The sequence below is a fragment of the Neovison vison genome, chromosome 2 (assembly GCF_020171115.1).
Source record: "Neovison vison isolate M4711 chromosome 2, ASM_NN_V1, whole genome shotgun sequence".
Classification (NCBI taxonomy): domain Eukaryota; kingdom Metazoa; phylum Chordata; class Mammalia; order Carnivora; family Mustelidae; genus Neogale; species Neogale vison.
The window spans coordinates 10,281,118-10,300,468 of record NC_058092.1 but is presented as its reverse complement, the minus strand read 5'-3'; positions in this window follow the sequence as shown (position 1 = coordinate 10,300,468).

The following is a 19,351-nucleotide window of genomic DNA, read 5'->3' as shown; positions in this document are numbered from 1 at the left end:
AGTGCAAAGGCCCTGAGGAAGAAGCATGCCTGGCCTGTTTCAGGAGAGTTGAAACCAGGAGGTAGGAGCTTGGAAAGCAAGGTAGAGAGAAGGGTTGCTGAGGTAGTGGGGGAGGAGGAGGGTATCAGTTTATGTAAGATCTAGGGCCTGTGGAGGTAACTTTGGATTTTCTTCTAGGTGTGAAGAGGGGTCCTCCCGCATGATGTTCACCACCATTTGAAATATCCTGTGTCTTTACTTGTCCTTGTCTGCTCCCTCCTCTAGAACATAAGCTTTGTGATGGCAAATATATATATATATATATATATATATATATATATATATTTAACATCTTTACTGTTGCTTTCCCAATATCTAGAGTGACACTTGATATGGAGAAAGTGCTGAAAAATTATTTGTTGAAGGAATGAATGAATGAAACCAAAGCTCTAAGTAGGCAGAGACTATGAAATAGAGAAAAAGAGTAGAGGAGACTCAGCTGCTTTGTTGACTTAATGGTGGTGCCCTAGCGAGGCACCCTCCAAATTCCATGGGGTCCTGGAGCTCAGAAGCACCCAAACTCCCATCTTCTCTGAGGCCCAGCCAACTGACTCCTTCTGGGTTATCTTGTGTGCACACCTGTATAACAAACCTGTCACCTCTGGGCAAACCTGCTGGACCCCCAGCTGGGAGCTGTGACTGTCCCACAGCTGCCCAGAGCAATGCCTAATTCAGAGTTGTGATGCATCCTACTGGGAGGTTTTATCTTCTTTCTCATCTTTATCCCAGGGACCTAATCCAGTGTTTTGCCATAGAGGCATGTAGCCAATATTTATGAAATGTCTAATGGAACCGAGAGGCTGAAAATCAATGGGACAGAAAGATTTAAAGTGGAGAGATAGGCAAAAGTAAACAGATGCAGGCAAAAAGAGTTTTTAGAAAAGCAGGGATGATGATACCCATTTCAGACAAAGTAGAATTCAAGAGGGGGGAGCATTAGTACATAGAACAAAGAGGGACATTTATACAGATAAAAGGTATAATCACAGCATTTATAAATAGCCAAGCACTGACAATGTATCAGATAACATTCGACAGCCACTCCTAATTAAAAGGGGGAGAAAACCTATTTGGGAGCCAGGATTGTAAGTCCACTTAGTAAGTGTGATAAATATTGCCTCGCTCAAACCAGCAGCTACCGCCATTTAACAGTGAATACAGAAGGTATTTTCATTAAAAACCAGGGGAAAACCAAGAATCCCTGGTGATATCAAGAGATTCTGTTGTTAATCTCTTAAGAGTTAATCATTGTTTGATAAAGTGGGTGGATTAAGGATAAAATAGAGAAAAACAGCAATAGCTTTACTTTTTTCTGCAATAACCAGTTAGAATATCTAAAGAGGGGAAATACCCATTTTCTTAATTGCATTAGCAAACCCAAGATACCCTAGAGAAAACAGGATGAGAGATGGGTAAGATCCCTTTTTATTCTATAAGATGAAAAATAGAAAAATCTTTTTGAGATACACAAAATAAGCTATGAGAAATTCACATATTTATCTAGAAGAAGAAATCTATCAAGTTTGTGACAATGCCAATTTTCTTCAAATAAATGTATAAACTTAGTATCTTCAGGATCATTTAAAAGGCAAACTGTGAAGGGAGAAAATTGTTACTAACACAGGGAAAGGGCAAATTTTTTCCTCATATAAAGAGCTCTCAGAGATCAAAAAAAGGGGCTTTCGCCCATTAGTAGAACAAAAGGGCAGAAAGTATGAACAGACAGTCTGCAAAGGAGTTCAACTTGACTGGTAATCAAAGAAATTAACAAATCAAGTCACTGCCTTTTTATGCCAATCAAACTGTCCAAGATGAAAAGAAGGAAGGATGGAGAGGCTGAGAATATCTGTCTCTTTCCTCTGTGGCCGCTGGTGGCTTAAAGTGCTACACTCTTTCTCAGAAGCAATTTGACAATAGATACCAAGGATTTAAAATGAGTTCACATCCTTTGACAAAGAAATTCCCTTCCCATGAAGTCTGTCCTAGAGAAAATAGATATGTGGGCAAGGATTTATATACAAAGACACTTATTCCTGGGAGAGATTAATATTAAAATCACATTTTGAATAAAATGTGAATTATGAGAAAGTTCTTCTGAAATAACGTGAATTTAAAAAAGGGATTTCTAAACAGTTTATTCAATTTGATCCCAATTTGTGTAAGTATACAGGACATACATAGGTGTGTAGAATATGCACACAGAGCATATACATGGACATAGAGAATAGATTAACAGAATAAATATGGATATACAGAATCCCAAAATACCACCAGTGCTTATCTCTAGTGGGATTAAGAGTAATTATTATTTTTGCTCTATTGTTCTATATGTTTTTTACTTTGCCAAATTTTCTACAATGGATAGAAATTACCACAATAATAAGCAAATGCCCTTGTTAGTTTCAAAACAAAACAAAACAAACAAAAGAAAACGTATCAGAACCAACAATTGCCAAAAAATTTAGCTCCCAAGGTGAGCATGGGACAGACATTAACTCTAGTGGTATGTCTGTTCCTCTCTCTCTCCCAGCTCAATTCAGAAAAATACAATGAAGATCATTGCAATAAACGTTCACTGTAAGCCTTACTGTGTGTGAGGTACAAGACTGAGGGCAGTGAAGCAGGATCCAGAAGACGTGGGTCCTGTCCCAAGTACAGAATTACCAAATGAAGAAGATGGACTTCCACTTGGAAAGCCATAAAATATGGCAGGCTGGGCAGAGAGATTATAAGAAGTCAAAGGCAGATGGACAGGACTGGAGGGGCAGAAGAAGCATTTCACACCTCTCACATCACAGGACATGTGGTGAGTTGGAGAATGTTTCCCAGCATCCCCTCTGGGGGAAGGAAGAAAGGTTTGCAAGGAAGCTGTGCAGGACCAAGCAAGCAGCCAACATTTGTGGAGCACTTACCATGAGCCAGGTGCTCTGCTGAGTGCTTTGGGTGTGCGATTTCATTTAACCCTCAGACACAGCTTATTAGGGTGGTGCTGTGAGGAACCCCATGTTTTAGATGAGGACACAGAGGTCTGGCAGTTGAACAATGTGCTTGTGTCTACACAGCCAGCACATGTGGACCCAGGATTCAAGTCCAAGCAGTTCCACCTCCAATTCCTTGCTCTTGTTGTCTCTGCAGAGAAGAGCATGCATGTGTGGGCCAGAGCTGAATTGTTCAGGACCCAAGGGGGCAGGAATGTCAGCCTTCTCTTTCTCAGTATCCTGTTATCTTCCTTCCCTCTCTCCCACCTTAAGCAGCTTCGAGCCTCTCCTCTGGACAAGTGACTAACAAGTAGCTATTCAAGGAATATTGTGTTGAAGATGTGTCACGCTGTTAGCTTCCACCTGACACTGGAGAGTCTTAGATCTGGGCCTCTGGTGAGTCTGGAAGGGAGAGAGGTTTCCTTCATGAAGGTTATCCTATATCTCTGTCATCGGTTAATTCAATAAGCACTTCCTGAGCAGCTAAGAGGCTAGAACAGTGTGCTAGGTTCCGATGATGCCCTCGTGTCCCCTTAGGCAGAATCTTCTGGTCTGCACCTCTCCTCTGAGCCGACAGCCCACATGAGCTCTATATTGGAAGAGTCATGGCTATGTGTCATCCTCAGCACATCCCAGACAGAATCATGAGCTCTGTGCCAAGCCTCCTGTTCCTTTAGGGATCTCCTTCTGGGCGAGGTAGCTACCCAGATGCACAAGCCAGGACTATCTTCTCTACAGCAGCAGTCCATCCCCAAATCTTATTTAGTCTAACCCCCAAAATATCTACTTCTTTCCCCCTGCATCGCCACCAGCTCAGTCCTAGCCGCCAATACATCTCTTTTGGACAATCATGATAGTGTCCTGGTAGCATTCCTGTATTCATTCAGTTGCCACACAGAGAGACCTTATCACTCGGGAGTGTTCTCCTTATCACAAGTGTTCTCCTTGAACACTCCAGATTTTTCCTTTACATTTGGACAAAGGTGAAAATAAAAGGCTTTGGCCCCAGTCCCCCACTTAGCTTATTTCCTTGTCTCTCTCACTATTCTCCCTACCACAGATTGAGTATGAAGATGGAGAAATACACACACATCTGTATTACAGGCTGTTAACATTGGTCACCTTGGGATGTGAGGCTGGAGGTGGGTGGAGGGAGATTTCCTCAGATATAGATAGAGATATAATTGACATATAACATCATATTAGTTTCAGGAGTACCCCATAATGACTCAATGTTTATATATATTGCAAAATGATCACCATATATATTGCAAAATGATCACCACCGATAAGTTTAGTGAATAACCACTGCCACACATCGATACATTTTTTCAAAGGCTATCAAAGGCTACAGCATTCTGGTTATAAAATAAATAAGTTCTAGGGATGTAATGTACAGCATTGTGATTAGAGATAATAACACTGTATTGTGTATTTGAAAGTTGCTAAGAGAGTAGATCTTAAAAGTACTCATTACAAGAAAAAAAAAAACCCTTCTAACTATCTCTTATATTTATGAGTTGTTTCACTGGTTCCTGAGCACATAAGTGAATTTTGTAATATCAGAAAATGGAAGTTAATAAAATATGCTTCCATAGGGGCCATTTCTTAGAGAATGGTTGTCTTTCAGTCACATGGAGAACTTCATGGGAATGGTATTGGCCTTCTCTTTCCCAGGTCAAATGCAACAGAAAATAAGGTGGTGGCCTGAGCACTCTTACCAATGTTGGATCAAGGGCTTTCAACCAAGCATAGAGGCAAAGAGTAACCCTATTGATTTAGCCCCAGCATCCTAAATTGCCAGAAGAAAATTCATTATGGTAGCTGTTAGCGCTGATTTATGGAATCTCATTTAGACCATTTTTAGCCCCACCAAAAAAAAAAAAAAAAAAAGTTGGTCTTCCTGACTACATACGCAGCAGATGGATCCTTCCATTTCAGCTTGGCCACAAGCAAAACCACACTGAATGTGAACAATTGCTTCAGATAAAATGACAGAACCCATAATTTAGAGAAAGCTACCAATAAATTTAGGATAGAGGTCGAAGTGGTGGCCCATCAAGTGTAATATTATGCCTGGTGTTTCCCAGTGGTCAGTCCTTTTGGATTTCAGTCAGGCAGTCCTGGGAACTTCACCACAAAGTACAAAGGACAGAATTCTCCTCCCAGACCAGAAGGTATTAGAGGCACGGTGTTGACTCTTATTACCTAGTTAAAAATTGATTATCAAAATGTCTATCTGACTCAACCATCTTTACTGCACATTATCTTTTATGGATCTGAAATGTCCAAGCTATTAAAGCAGCCAGCTCATCTTATAAAACAACACGAAAGAAAAGGAAGGATGCTTCCCAAACCGCTTCTACACGAGACAGGCGGTGCTGGAACCGTCGGCCACCATTCCCAATTTTCATCATGGAATTCTACGTTCCATCTTTCATTTATTTTCCTGGAATCTAGAGTCAGCACCGGGATTTCAACCACTAGCTATGGTAAGCAGGGGTGGAGAGTTCCGCAGTATATATCATGTTCAAAATGACTTCATCTATGACCTACCCAATGGGTCTTAACTGGGAACTGGTGGAACAGAGGAGAGAAGGGATGAGGGTTCTCAAACTTCCATCTATTCATTGGAGTCAAACCTATCTGAAATGGGGAGAAATCTCAATTTCTTTAAAGTTATTTTTTGTTTATTTTTACAAAGGTATATAATTCCTGGCATAGTAAGGTCTTGGAGCAGGATGGCCAGAAAACTGTGCTCTGAAGGCATATCTGGATTCGTTCCAAGTAGGTGGGACTAGAAATGTTGAGAGAGATTTTAAGATGGTAAAGGGTAAACTGTGAGATTTGGTGTTTCTTTGAATGGCGAGCGTCCACTAAGGGAAACGTCATGGAGTATCCTCAAAGGTATTTATTTTGTTGGTGATTCTGGCTTTCCTTTCAGTAGATTTGGTTTCTCATCATTTTTCTCTCTCCTTTCCTGCAATCAGTGTTGGCGAATTATTTTGACTCTGTAGGAAACTGACGGGCAGCTGTACAATAGATGACAATTCTACCCCTTCCAGGACTAAAACCTTTTGCTATGTAACTTGGCACTTACCTCCTGATTGGGGGTGTGTGTGTGTGTTTGGGAGGTGGGGGTTAGGTGGTTGAGAGGGTAGTCTGTCCCATCTCTTGACTCCGAGCTTCAGTCAAGCCATTTGTTTTGGCCAAGGGAAATGTGAGACGAGCAGAAATTGGATGCATTTCTGCATTCCCACTCACTCGTTTGCTTTTGCTGTGGAAGCATGCCCGGGCTAGCCTGCTGGGGGATAAGATCCATGGAGCAAAACCGAGACAACCCAACAGAGGCCCCAGACATGAGACAGAGTCCTGCTAAGATGGCAAAACCGGCTTCCCTGCAGCTGACCATGGATGCGGGAATGAGTCCTGCTGAGCCCAGCCTCAGATCAGCAGACCCAGTCAGCCAGCCCGCAGACCCGTGAACCAAAGCAAATGTTTATCATGTGCCGCTGAGGCTTTGTGGTTGTTTGTTATACAGCATTATTGGAGTAATAGTTAACTGATACAAGTTGCAAGTTACTTCTCCCTTATATTTGGCACAAGGAAGAAATACAAGCACAGACTATTTCCCACAGACAAGTTATTCTTTCTTTCCTTCTTGGATGGGTTGATGTCTTATGTCGGTGAGTGCTCCCTGCTGCTCTGAGCCCCCCACTGGGTTGTGGGCACCCCCCCTTGATGTTTCTGCTTCTTTCTGGAATGCAAGTGAGGCATATGTCTGGGTGCATGACAAAAGGAGGTCCTCATTCTCTATCTTCATGTGAATATTGGTGATTTTAATATTCTTATTTTAATGGAAAATGGCCTGGAGTTTGGATGGGTTTTATGGTTGGGAGAGATATCATATTTGAGATCCTGAGGGATTCTAGCAGCCAAAGTGTAAACTTGGATGGAAACAAAATCAGAATAATAATAACTAATGTTTATACTGTGCTTCAGCGTGCCAGAAAGGAAGGCTTGGATAAGCTCTTTGCTTATGTTCATTCATTTAAGTCTCTGGATAATTTTTTCAAATAAGAATTATATTATCCCCATTTTATAGGTGAGGCTATCCCAAGGATTCTTGCCCAGTTAATAAATACGATAAATCCAGGTCGTGGGATGCCAGAGCCCATGATCTTGACCACAAAACTGTATTGGCTCTGACCAGCTTGGAGCCTATGGGGACCTCTGCTTAATGCACACATAAACCCACCCTTCTGCCCTCTCACCATTCCACAATGTGCTGACTAATAGGAATTCTCGCGAGTCTTTACCACCAGAACTAACGGCAACTCCATGCAGATTCCTCCAACCACCCTTGCCCCAAGACCCCTCCTGAACTCTTTTCCTTCTAAAGATGATACTAACCTTCATTTGCTGAATGCCTAGCATGAGACAAGCCCTCGAGTTTCTATTTAACACATATGCTCTCTGAGCAGGTATTATTACTAGGTCTGCTTTGCAGATGAGAAGAAAGCAAGGACCTGGTGAGTTCATAAGAGGTAGAGCAGTGGCCAATCTTTTAAAGTGTTAAACACCCACATTTTTTTAGGGAGGGAAGCACAGAGGGTGAGGGAGAGAGAGAATCTTAAGCAGGCTCCATGCCTAGCATGGAGCCTGAAGTGGGGCTCGATCCTAGGACCCTGAGATCATGACCTGAGCCAAAATCAAGAGTCGGATGCTTAACCAACCAAGCCACCCCAGAGCTCCCTAAACATCCACAATTTCTTTCTCTTTCTCTCTCTCTCTCTCTTTCTTTTTAAGATTTTATTTATTTGACAGACAGAGATCACAAGTAGGCAGAGAGGCAGGCGGGGGTGGGGGGATGGGGATCCCTGCTGAGCAGAGAGCCCGATGTAGGGCTCGACCCCAGAGCCCTGGGATCACGACCCGAGCTGAAGGCAGAGGCTTTAACCCATTGAGCCACCCAGGCACCCCAACATCCACATTCTTAGCCAAGAGTCCCAATTACTGTCTCCATACAGAGATTTCTGACTCTGTTTTTGTTCTGGGTGTCTTCAAGAAATACAGCTTTGCATTTCTATACTCAAACCTACTGTGGGTCTTGGTTCCCCTGTGGTGGTAGAAATTTGCTCTTGTTCTCCTTCCTACTTGGTCTTTGGCCATCTGTCCACACGGGTCACTGCTGTATCCTTCTTTTTTTTCCTCTTTTTTTTTTTAAAGATTTTATTTATTTATTTGACAGACAGAGATCACAAGTAGGCAGAGAGGCAGGCAGAGAGAGAGAGAGGAGGAAGCAGGCTCCCTGCCGAGCAGAGAGCCCGATGCGGGGCTCGATCCCAGAACCCTGAGATCATGACCTGAGCGGAAGGCAGAGGCCTTAACCCACTCAGCCACCCAGTGCCTCACTGCTGTATCCTTCTTGAGCCAGCAAGCATTCCATCAGGCCTGCTGGCTCTCAGGACTGCATTACAGCAGATTTTGCAGAAGATTTACCCTGTCCCTGGGGCTGGAGAAAGCCATGAGGTTGCCTTGTGCCCATCTGTCTGGACAGTTTATGCAGATACATACTTTGTTCCTGCACCACTGGGCCTGTGTAGCTCTTGACTGAGCGGCAGAACTCAAGTACTCTACCTAGGGATAGGAGTTCCAGAACATTCCCACAGAGGCAGGGCCCAGGACCCCTTCACAGGCACCTTCCAGCAAACCCTCCCCTCCTCCATCACGTTTTTAAGCATACCCCTTACTTAACGTTCTCTCTCATCATAGTTTCTAGTAGTCTTATGCCTATATTCTCCATTTTTCCCAAGATGGTTGGATTTTTTTTTCCTGTAAAATAGACAAAAACCACAATAGATGCTCAGTAAGTTATTAACTTCAAAAAGTGCAATGCCCTGCTACTTGAGGCACTAGGCAAAATTAATTTGCTAGTCTTACTCCTTGCCATCTGAAAACTTGGGATCAAAAATACATTCTTTAGGGGTCAAATATGACTGTTCCTGCTGCCCTCTGAGGTTCAGGATAGAACTTAGAACTAGCCCTCTTACTTAATTAGGCTAAGTTCTCATAATATTTGTTAAAATTTTCCAGAAAATTGGCACTACTACTGTGTTATGGTGTAAATAATCTTCACAACGCCAAAACCACTAATAATAATAGCTAACCTTATGGAGGGCTTAAAGGGTGCTTTATTTTTAATTGGTTTATTTTCTTAAAGATTTTTTAAATTTATTTTTATTTTGAGAGAGAGCGAGTGTGAGTAAAAGAGAGAGAGAGAGTGCACAAGCATGGGGGAGAGGAAGAGGAAGAGAGAGAGAAGCAGGTTCTCCCCTGAGCAGGGAGCCCGATGCACGGCTCAATCCCAGGACCCCAGGATCATGACCTGAGCTGAAGGCAGATGCTTTATGGACTGAGCCACCCTGGTGCCCCTTTGTATATGCTTTAAAAGTACTTTCATCTACTCATTCATTTCACTGTGGCAGAATTTACTGAAGAGGGTGCCTGTATCATCACCACTTTGTTCTTGTGGAAACTCCGTGGGTAGACACATGGCCCCAAATGACAGAGCACGTAAAAGGAAGAGGTAAGATTTGAATTTTGGAGGTTGGACACTGCAGCCCTCCCTCTTAAACATTTGGGACTGATCTACTCATTACACAATTACTCAACTGAGTTAAAAAAGAGAAGAAAAGAAAGGCGATGTGTAGGGAATACAAGACCGGAAACACACAATGGAAAGATGATGACTGAGTGTACATTCATTCATTGCAATACTTTGTCAGTGTGACCGTCCTTCAGGGCTCCCATCCTCCCTTGTACATACGTGCAACCTCAATGCATACTATGTTTTACATTATTTTCATGATACCATCCTGTGGCTGTGTTTCTCTGTGCCTGTCTCCCTTGCTAGAGTGTATGTGAACTGAGGACAGAGATAACTTCCCTCTGCATCAGGGGCTCAGTAAATGTTGGCTATGGGCTGCAGCTACCTGTACGCAGTACAGGAAATAGTCTCCTTTCCAGATTACGGGTGAATGCCTCCCCTGGCTGCCCTTGTCCCAGGATTTGTATCTGTCTGCAAGCACACAGGAAGAGAGGGTGGCACCCTCTGACACTTGAGGACTGGCTATTCTGATAGTCTCATCTTGATTCACCTGTCCCCGTCCTTGTGGTTGACTCCCCAGCACTGGGCACACCAATACCCTGAGGCATGTCAGGTATTTTTCTTTTTTAATCTCATCTTCTTATGTTGTGTCTAAAGCAGTGACTCGGCTCTTTGTGGCTTTCCAACAAATGTTTGTTCAATTGAATTTACTCTCAGAGCTGTCACCTTCTTGATGGACACCTGGAAAAATGGCTTCTGCATCCTTAAATAATGGTGCACAGATGGTCCAGACTATTTGGATGGGGATCTAGTGAGACAGCAAACCAAGATGCTTTGCATAATGTGGGCTCCACTTCTCCTTGAAGACTCAGTCCTTTTAAGTTGCCAGGATCTGTTCAGTAAGTCTACACTGAAGCATTTGTGTATGTACCCAACAAGCCAGCCATTCAGCAATGCCTCCTGTGTTCTTCCTAGGAACAGGGGAAGTCAAGAGGGAGAGGTCCATGTGTATCAGTATGCCCAGTGAGCTCAATGGGTAGTAGGGGAGGGGGAGCCCTTGAGGGGGCAATAATTATATTTTAAAAATGGTAGGAGCAATGATAGAAATATGGACAGGGTACTAACTCTGCCTGGAATCAACAGAAAAGGAATCTTGAAGGGCCCATGAGTCTAGAAAAGGAATGTAGATGGGAAGGGAATTCTAAGCAGAGGAGTCCCAGAGAGGAGAGCCATGGATGGGACAGAGAACAAGCTAGGAGTTGGGAGTCATCACAAACAAAATTGCAACAGAGGGAGAGTCACTTTATAGACTCTCAGGAGCTCTATTCAGAAAGCAGGACATCCTGTCCTAGGCTCAGGGAAGCCAACGGGGAGTCTAGCCACTGGGAGCCAGAGCTGCATGTGCATCTTAGAGATCATGCTCTTCCAGAAGCCTCTAGGGCCCTGTGTCACATCCCTCAGTCAGCTTCCGATTTCAGCTGCAGCTGCGGTGGACAGTTCCACAGATGCTCAGCCCCACCTCTGGCCCATGTGCCCTATTCACTTCTTGTCCCAGAGCCTTGTCCATCACCACAGGGATGCAGCTGGCCTGCACAAAAGCACACCCTGGAAGTGTGAAGCAGTTAATGCCCCCAGGTGCAATCCTGAGCTGATAGTGGGTAAATCCTCCAGCTTCCCATCCTTCAGGGAGGCAATTATTGGAGGCATTCTAGATGTTTCCGAGGAGGTCCCGGTGGTGTCAAGCCCCTGTCGCCCATAGCAGCAACTTTGGTAATACACCTTTATATTGATTGGCTTTTCCTTCTTTGCTGATTAATTTCCCTTCTTATTCACTCCTGTTTTCTAGGATATCTTCCTAATAAACCACCTGCAACCAAGCCCTTGCCTCAGGCTCTGCTTTCAGGAGAACCCAAACTGACCATGGCTGAGCCAGAATGTGGCTGAAATTGGTAGGGAAGCCAGCTGGGTGGTTGGGGTGCCAGTCCTGAGTTAGAGTAGTAACTCTAAGACATAAGGTAAGCATGGAGGCTAGTGATCCATGGGAAGCAAAATGGGAAATATGTACCAGGAGATTAGGTAATGGGTGAGGAAGAATTTATGGTTTGCGAAGGAGGAGTAAGAAGAAAGTAAAATGTTAAGGAAGGGAATGGTTATTTTAGTTTTGGACATGTTGGGTTTGAGGCATGTGTAAGAACAGGTTGTCCTATGGGGAAAGACAAAAATAATGACTTTTTTTTTTTTGTCTTGTCTAATGACAAGACCTTGCCCTGATTATAAGTATGTTAAGAGAGAGAGGAAGGGTTCCTGGGTGGCTCAGTGGGTTGAGCTTCTGCCTTTGGCTCGGGTCGTGGTCTCGGGGTACTGGGATAGAGCCCTCCATCTGGCTCTCTGCTCAGTGGGGAGCCTGCTTCCCTCTCTGCCTCTGCCTGCCTCTCTGCCTACTTGTGATCTCTCTCTCTGTCAAATAAATAAATAAAATTTTAAAAGAGAGAGAGAGAGGAAAAAAGATTACCTGGCTGGGTGAGGTATCTTAGTTAGGCCTTTTCAGGCTGGTGACATTTGCGTTGAAACATGAATGATGAAGAGGAGATGGCTAGATGCCAGTCTTTAGAAAGAGCACTCCAGGCAGAGGGATCAGGAGATATAACGGCCTTGAGGTACAAAGAAGTTCGGTATAATTAAAGAACAAAAAGAAGGTCACCATAGCTACAGAAAAACAAACAAGGGAGAGTGGATGGAAGTAGGCATGAGTTGGGTCATGGAGAATGTGGCAAAGAATTCGAAACCCTAATTCCAGTGCCATCATCATATATCCATATATTCTTATCAGTCTTCCATCCAAAACGGGGTGATGGGGCTTTAGATAGGAATCCGGTTTGCAAGTTGGGTGGGGACAGTAGCATTCAAGGGCAAAGTCATAATCTCAAAGAGCTTTAAAGCAAACTGAATGCATAATGTCAGAATTGCTCCGATACAGTAACTGTTACACTTAATAGGAAATTGTTATTATCAACAATTATAACTGTATCAAGAAAAGTAATTACTGATACAAGTTTGGGAAGCTCTTGGCTGTGGACTGTTGTTTGCTTTCTGATAGTCATTCCATGAGGCTACAGAGCACTGGGTGGGGAAAACATATTTAATCTAATAAAGGTCGCCCTTGCATCTCTCCTGTTCTGTGACATGCCATTTACTGAATCATCCATTATTGCCCAAAGAACAAAGACGAGCTTCACTAAGCAACGGATGATAAAGTTCACTTGGAAATTGGGGAAGAAATTGCAAAACTATTTGAGGCCAAGGGCACCATCAGGCACAAAAATCAATAGCTGTCAGGCAACGAGGAGGGAGGGGAATGAATAAACACAGTAAATAATGCTGAGAAATGACTTGGTGCCAAGCAGCCAATCAAGGAGAAGTCTCGGAGCTTGGCTGGGAGCTCCAGTGCTGGAATCAGACCAGTCTGAGTGTGAAACTCTGCTCTATTGGGGCATGTCTGGTATCCTGTGAAAGCCTCAGTTGACTCCTCTGCACAATGGGAAGAGAAATACACCGGCATCCTCGGTGCTAGGAACGCTAACGAGTGAATATGAAGCTCTTGTGCATGTTCATGTCTAATGCTCAAACACCAGCAGCAGCATCACTGGCCTTGCCCTCCTAGCCTCTCCCTCCTTCAATCAAGGTTTATCAAGGCAGCACAAAGGATAGGTTAGCACAGTGAGTTACCTTCCAAAGCCTACTTCTCAGACTGTCGGAGAAGAGAGGAATAATAATAATAAATCCCACACAATTATTTAGTGTAAAAAAGATGCCTATTGGGTTTTCTTTTGCCTCACATCATTGACAGTGAAATGAGCTTTATCTAAGTTATGTTCAAACTCAAAAAAGTTTAATTATTCACACATATTCACAAGATCCCTCCCAATATTAAAAAACCATCAAAGGGAATTCAGGTTTGTGAATAAAAAATGGAAATACTGAATAGTTTATCACACTTCCCACACTGCATCATTCTTCCCTTTCATTAAAGAAAAACTTTCAACATTTGATATAAATGTTTTTGTTTGTGCTGAGTTTTGGTGCAGTCTGAGAGTCTGAACAGTTTGAAACTAAGTGAGGATAAGGGTGATGAAAAGACACTTGAATGTTACAAATTGATACATAAGATGTCAAAGGTAAATAACAGTTAACTACTGTGTTCTGGCACTGGTATAATGATCCCCTTTATTATTCATGTTATTTTGATAGTACACATATTACTATCCCATTTTTTAGATAAAGTGAGGTTTAGAGTTAGATACTTCTTCGAAGTTGTTCTGCTTTGAGGGTATCAGCTAAGAGATTCAAAAGGAGTCTGATCTGGGTCCAGAGTCTGGGCTTTTTATCCGTATGTTCTACTTCTTCATCCATCTACCAACCAACCATCCATCCGTCCATCTATCCTTCTCCCATCCCTCCATCCATCCACCCACCCACTCATCTATCGAGCCATCCAAGTATCCATCCATCCACCCACCCACCCAGCCACCTACCCACTCATCCATCCACTGACCCATCCATCCATCCATCCATCGTCTACAATTCACTTACTATCTCTCGTTTATCTATCATCCACCTATTCAACATCCATCCATCTATCTATCCACCAATGAATCCATTTATCCATCCTTCCACTCACCCATGCATTCTTTCATTCCTTCCACTTACTAATTAAGCAATTTATGTTGGTGATGCCTCACTGTTCTATCTTAATTCTGTCCTGTTTTCTCTCCATTGCCAATGCTAAAGCCTACACCAACCTACATCTTCTCTTGCTTGGACAACTGAACTGCAGTGGCCTCTTACCTGGTTTCCATGCTTTCTTCTCTTTAGTTCATTTTCATCACAGCTACCAAAGTGATCTTCTCGAGGGGCATATTACTCCCGATTAAAGTCCTCCAGTGTCTTATCAATGCCTTATCAGCCTACTCTGGCTGAAACTCTGGCACCTTTCTCACTGGCTGCTTTCTGGCTCATGCTATTTCAGACACGCTGCTCAACTGTCTATTCCTCAAACAAGCCAATGTTGTTCCTGCCTTAGGAACTTGCCAATTGCTGCTATGCCCTGAATGTTCTTCCTTAAGAGACTCCTTCCTTCTCATTTTATCTAACTCAGCTCACATTACCTCCTAAGAGATGATTTTCCTAATCAAGTCAATGAAAAAGGAACGCACTCTGTTTGGCGTTCCCAGTTGGTCTTCAATATAGTGTTGCACTTTTTTCCCCTTTTATCACACATATTCCTATAATCAATGATAACATTTGGTTGTCCAATCCCCCCCTTCTTTAACTTCCCCAGATATACATACATACTGGAGGGCAGGAGCTTTGTGCAAACTAAAGCATAACTCAAAATGTAAATGCCTATTGCTTGCCTACTACATTCTTGGTCCTTGTTCATGCTGGGCTACAGTGAAGAACAAGGCAGACATGGTCCCTGATCTCAGAAAGGCTACATAATAGCAGAGAGAGACGTACAATGAAACTAGCATAATTTCAGAGAGTGGCCACTGTTATATGTAAACACAGTGATATAATAGAACTACAGAGACAGGGCAAGAGGGTGTGCCTTTAGATCACCTGATCAGAGGAAGTCTTTCTGAGATGGTGGCATTTGAGCTAGGATGGAGAAAGAAGAGAAGTCAGTCTCTCAAGGAACCAGAGTGTTCCATGCAGAGGGAATAACACATGCAAAGGCACTGGGGTAGACTCAGACCAAGTCTATTAAAGGAACAGAAATGAGGCCAGTGTGGCTGGCTAATAGTAGTGTGGTGGTGGCAAGGGAGAGGTGTACAGAAAGAAACTAGAGGTGATTGGGGCTTCCATAATGATGAGGAGTTCTTAATATAGATTTTCCAGATTTGGCAGATAAAAATAAATGACACCCAGGTAATTTGAAAGCTACACATTGAATTTCAGAAAAAAAAACAGATAAGTTTTTAATAGAGGTATGTCCCAAATATTGCATGGCAGATGCTATACTAAAAAGTATTTGTTGCCAATCTGAAATTCTAAGTTGACTGGACATCTTGTATTTTATCTGGTAACCCTGTTTGAAGATAACACCCCATATCTGATCAATGTGTGACAATGTCCCAGAATCCTGGACCATGTTGCTGTCCCCTGATCATGGTGGAGAATTTAAAGAAATTGGAACAGGCAATTAGTTGAATTATCACTCATTCCCATCTACTTGGAGAAAAAAAGACATGAGGAAATTGAAAGTGCATTTATCTCTGGAACATATTAAATAATGATTATTCCAGGCGATTTACTCTCATAATTATGTTAAAACTGAGTGGCCATATGTTTCCCTTAAGGGAGGGACCATATCTAATTGACTTTAGATCTTTTCAACAGACCCAGCACAGTACCTCGCATATATATAGGTCCTTAGTAAATAAGTGTTCATTCGTTAAGAAGAAGGAAAGCCAGTTGAGGATTTCTCTTGCTCTGTTTCTATCTCATGGGAAAGACACAGATCTCAGGGACTCAAACTGTGATTCCTGAATTTTTCTTACTCTTCCCACTAGATTATGAAGGAGAAAAAGAGAAGCTTCCTTGCTATGGGCATAACTGATACTTGTCAGTATTCAGTTCTCTTCTACCTCCAGGTATGTGTACCATTAACACTTCCTCCCCAGCAAGAGGAGGGTGTTCCTCTGTGACTAGTTTCGGTCAATGAAACATAGAGAAATGCCCGTGGTACTCATGGGCCAAAGCATTTACCCCCAGTCCTCTTTTCTCTGTGGTAGCATGTTGGTGCCATAGGAGGCAGAACTGCGTCAGCTTGGTTCCAACAAGCAGAGACTCCCCCATCCTGCACAGAACATGTAGCATGAGCAAGAATGAAATTTCATTGTTTGAAGCACTGAGCTTTGAGGGTGGTGTGTTACCACAATGTAACTGACTGGTGGAACCCTAGAGTGTCTGGGAGTCTCTAACACTGTCACATTTCTAATGAGGCTTTAGACCTAAGTTAGGCAGTCTCAGAGCCGAGGAATAGAACTGCTGTAGCTTTTCTGAACATGTGTGCATAAGAAGGATGCTCTGATTCTCCACTTAGTTCACTCTTGTTTGTTTAGAATAAACTCCAAGCTACAGCCCAAGGAATGGGAGGAGTGAAAATTTTCCTGGTGGAGTTGAATATAAATGAGCCTGGAAGCACCTGGAGGGCAAGGTCTGGTCATCCTTATCCCCAAAGATCCCAGCACATACCTGGGTACACAGTAGTCTGGGCACATAGGACTGTCCTCTGAACACATCAACAAGGTCATGTCACTCATCCACTCAAATCCTCTCATGGCTTTTTCATCTCACTCAGAGCAAAAGCCAAAGTCTGTACAATATCTTCTTATTAGGCCTTGGATAGCTGTAGCTTTAGACTTTCAAGTGAAATTATTTACACTGGATATTGCTTTATCTGGCTTTTTTCATATAGGATACACATTGGGATATGTAATTTTACCCATTAAAACCTGAATTTATGTTACCTGTCTTATTATCTTTTCATACAAAAGTCTGAAATATTTTAATATGATAATGATAGAAGCAAATCCCAAATGAAACATGATAGCCAGCTGTATTAGTCAACAATTAGCAAAATATCCCAAAACTTAAACAAAGTGTGGCTTAAAATAAGACAAAATAATATTGTCTCATAGGTCCTATGGGTCAAGAATTTGGGAGAAGCCCAGCTGGGTAGCTCGGAAGCCGAGTCTATCCTGAGTTTATAGGCATGATGTTGGTTGGGACTACAGGAGTAGGCTAGCCTGGATGTAGAACATTTATTTTCAAGATGGTGCTCTTACATGGCTGTTGGCAGGAAGCCTCAGTACCTCACAACATGGGACTCTCCATGGGGTGGCTTGAGTACCCTAACAACATGGCAGCTGACTTCCCACAGAACAAATAATCCAAGAGAAAGAATGGAAGCCACAATGTCTTTTATGACCTCGTCTCAGAAGTCACACCCTACTGTTTGTGCGGTGTGTTATTGGTGATACAAGTCATCCCTGTTCACTGTGGGACTACATGGGACATAAACGACAGGAGCTGGAGGTCATTGGGCGCCATCTTAGCCCCTGGCTGCATCTAAACAGCAGGTGGTGGTAGTGGTATGCGGGAAGAGCACAAGGGAACTTCTGAAAATCGTTCCCCATACTTTCCAAATTCACCTATACCTTCCTCTGCCTACAAAAGAAGGGAACTCTGGTTAACATGTTAGGTGCTCACAGATGCAGAATTTCCAAGGCGGGGGGGGAACTCCTTTCTGTATAACTGCAAAATGTTGTCTACTATGGGTCTTCTGCCTAAAGAAACAAACCCATATTCAGTCCAACATTCTCTCCCAAGAAAGTTGCTCTCTGTAATTGGCAGAAATGCTTTGTCAAATGGCAGATGTGATGTGCCATCTCTGTGTTTTGGTGTCGGCAACATGGCTGGTTCTTCTTCTTCCTATCTTCTTCCTGTGCTCTGGCCCATTTCCATAGCCACACCCTTTTCTCCCTTTCCAACAATATGTTGCTGGCCCCACGCACTGACTTTTTACAGAGGGGACCACGGGCATGCCTCTTTGGAGAAGATTGCTTTGTGTTTAATCTGTTTACTTGACATAATATTCTGCCCATGTCTATATTTCCTATTTTTCATAACAGGACTTTCAAACTGGACTATGCATCTTAACTCAACATTCATTCTTATTCTTTCCCTTGTACCTTGCTGGACATTTTTCAAGTACATTGTTTATAAAATATGTAAGCACGCAGCCTTAAAAAGGACCTGTTCCTGTAAAATGGCCAATAACAATAGCTTTGCTGTTCAACATTATCACTGCCCAGACTCACTTATCCCCTCAAAATAGTGTTCACCGTATCAACGCAATGCCATCCATTTTGTTCCTGATCATGACACTATTTCTTGGTATTTTTACAGAACAAGACATTACTCAAAGCCAAAAAACCGACATGGAATGCCAATAAGGAAGAGCTAACCCAGCAAGGACAGAGAAAATAGTCACTTAATCCCCACCGTTAGTCCCAAATCCTCCAGGAAGATTTGTAGTGTAATGTTCAGAGATTTTGTTGAGCAACCCATCATTAATGCTAATAAGAATCTGACATCATGGTTTCTTTTCTAGAAACCTCTGCTGTCCACCAAGACATGCTCAGTGGGAAACACATCCACCATCCACCTTCCTGCCTACGAGACCAAAATTCATTATTGCCACTCTGCAACCTAGAATTTTTTTTTAACTTGTTAATGCTGCTGAGGGTGGCAAAATAATGCCTTTGGCAACCCTGTATATTTGCTGTTGCCATCTTCACTGATAAATTGCCCAATTTTCTTAGCAAATTCAGCAACAATAACAGTTTTCTGCTAGCAAAATAACCTTTCATTTCATAAAAAAAAACGGGATGGAATGGAAACAAGCAAAGAGGTTTCATGTCTCCTATAAACTGAAGTTCCTACTTTTCTGTTTTCACTAGCTGTGGGTGGGGACTGGTTTTTCAATCTTGATAAATAAAAATGCTACCTTTTAGATTTAGACTATTGCTGTCCTTGGACTGGCTGGCCAAATAATTTTGGTTGAAAAGATCTATTATAATACTTTATAACCTCATAGGAGATGTAATGGATGATTTTTTTTCATCTGCCTGACATATATTCCCCTCATGATCTGATA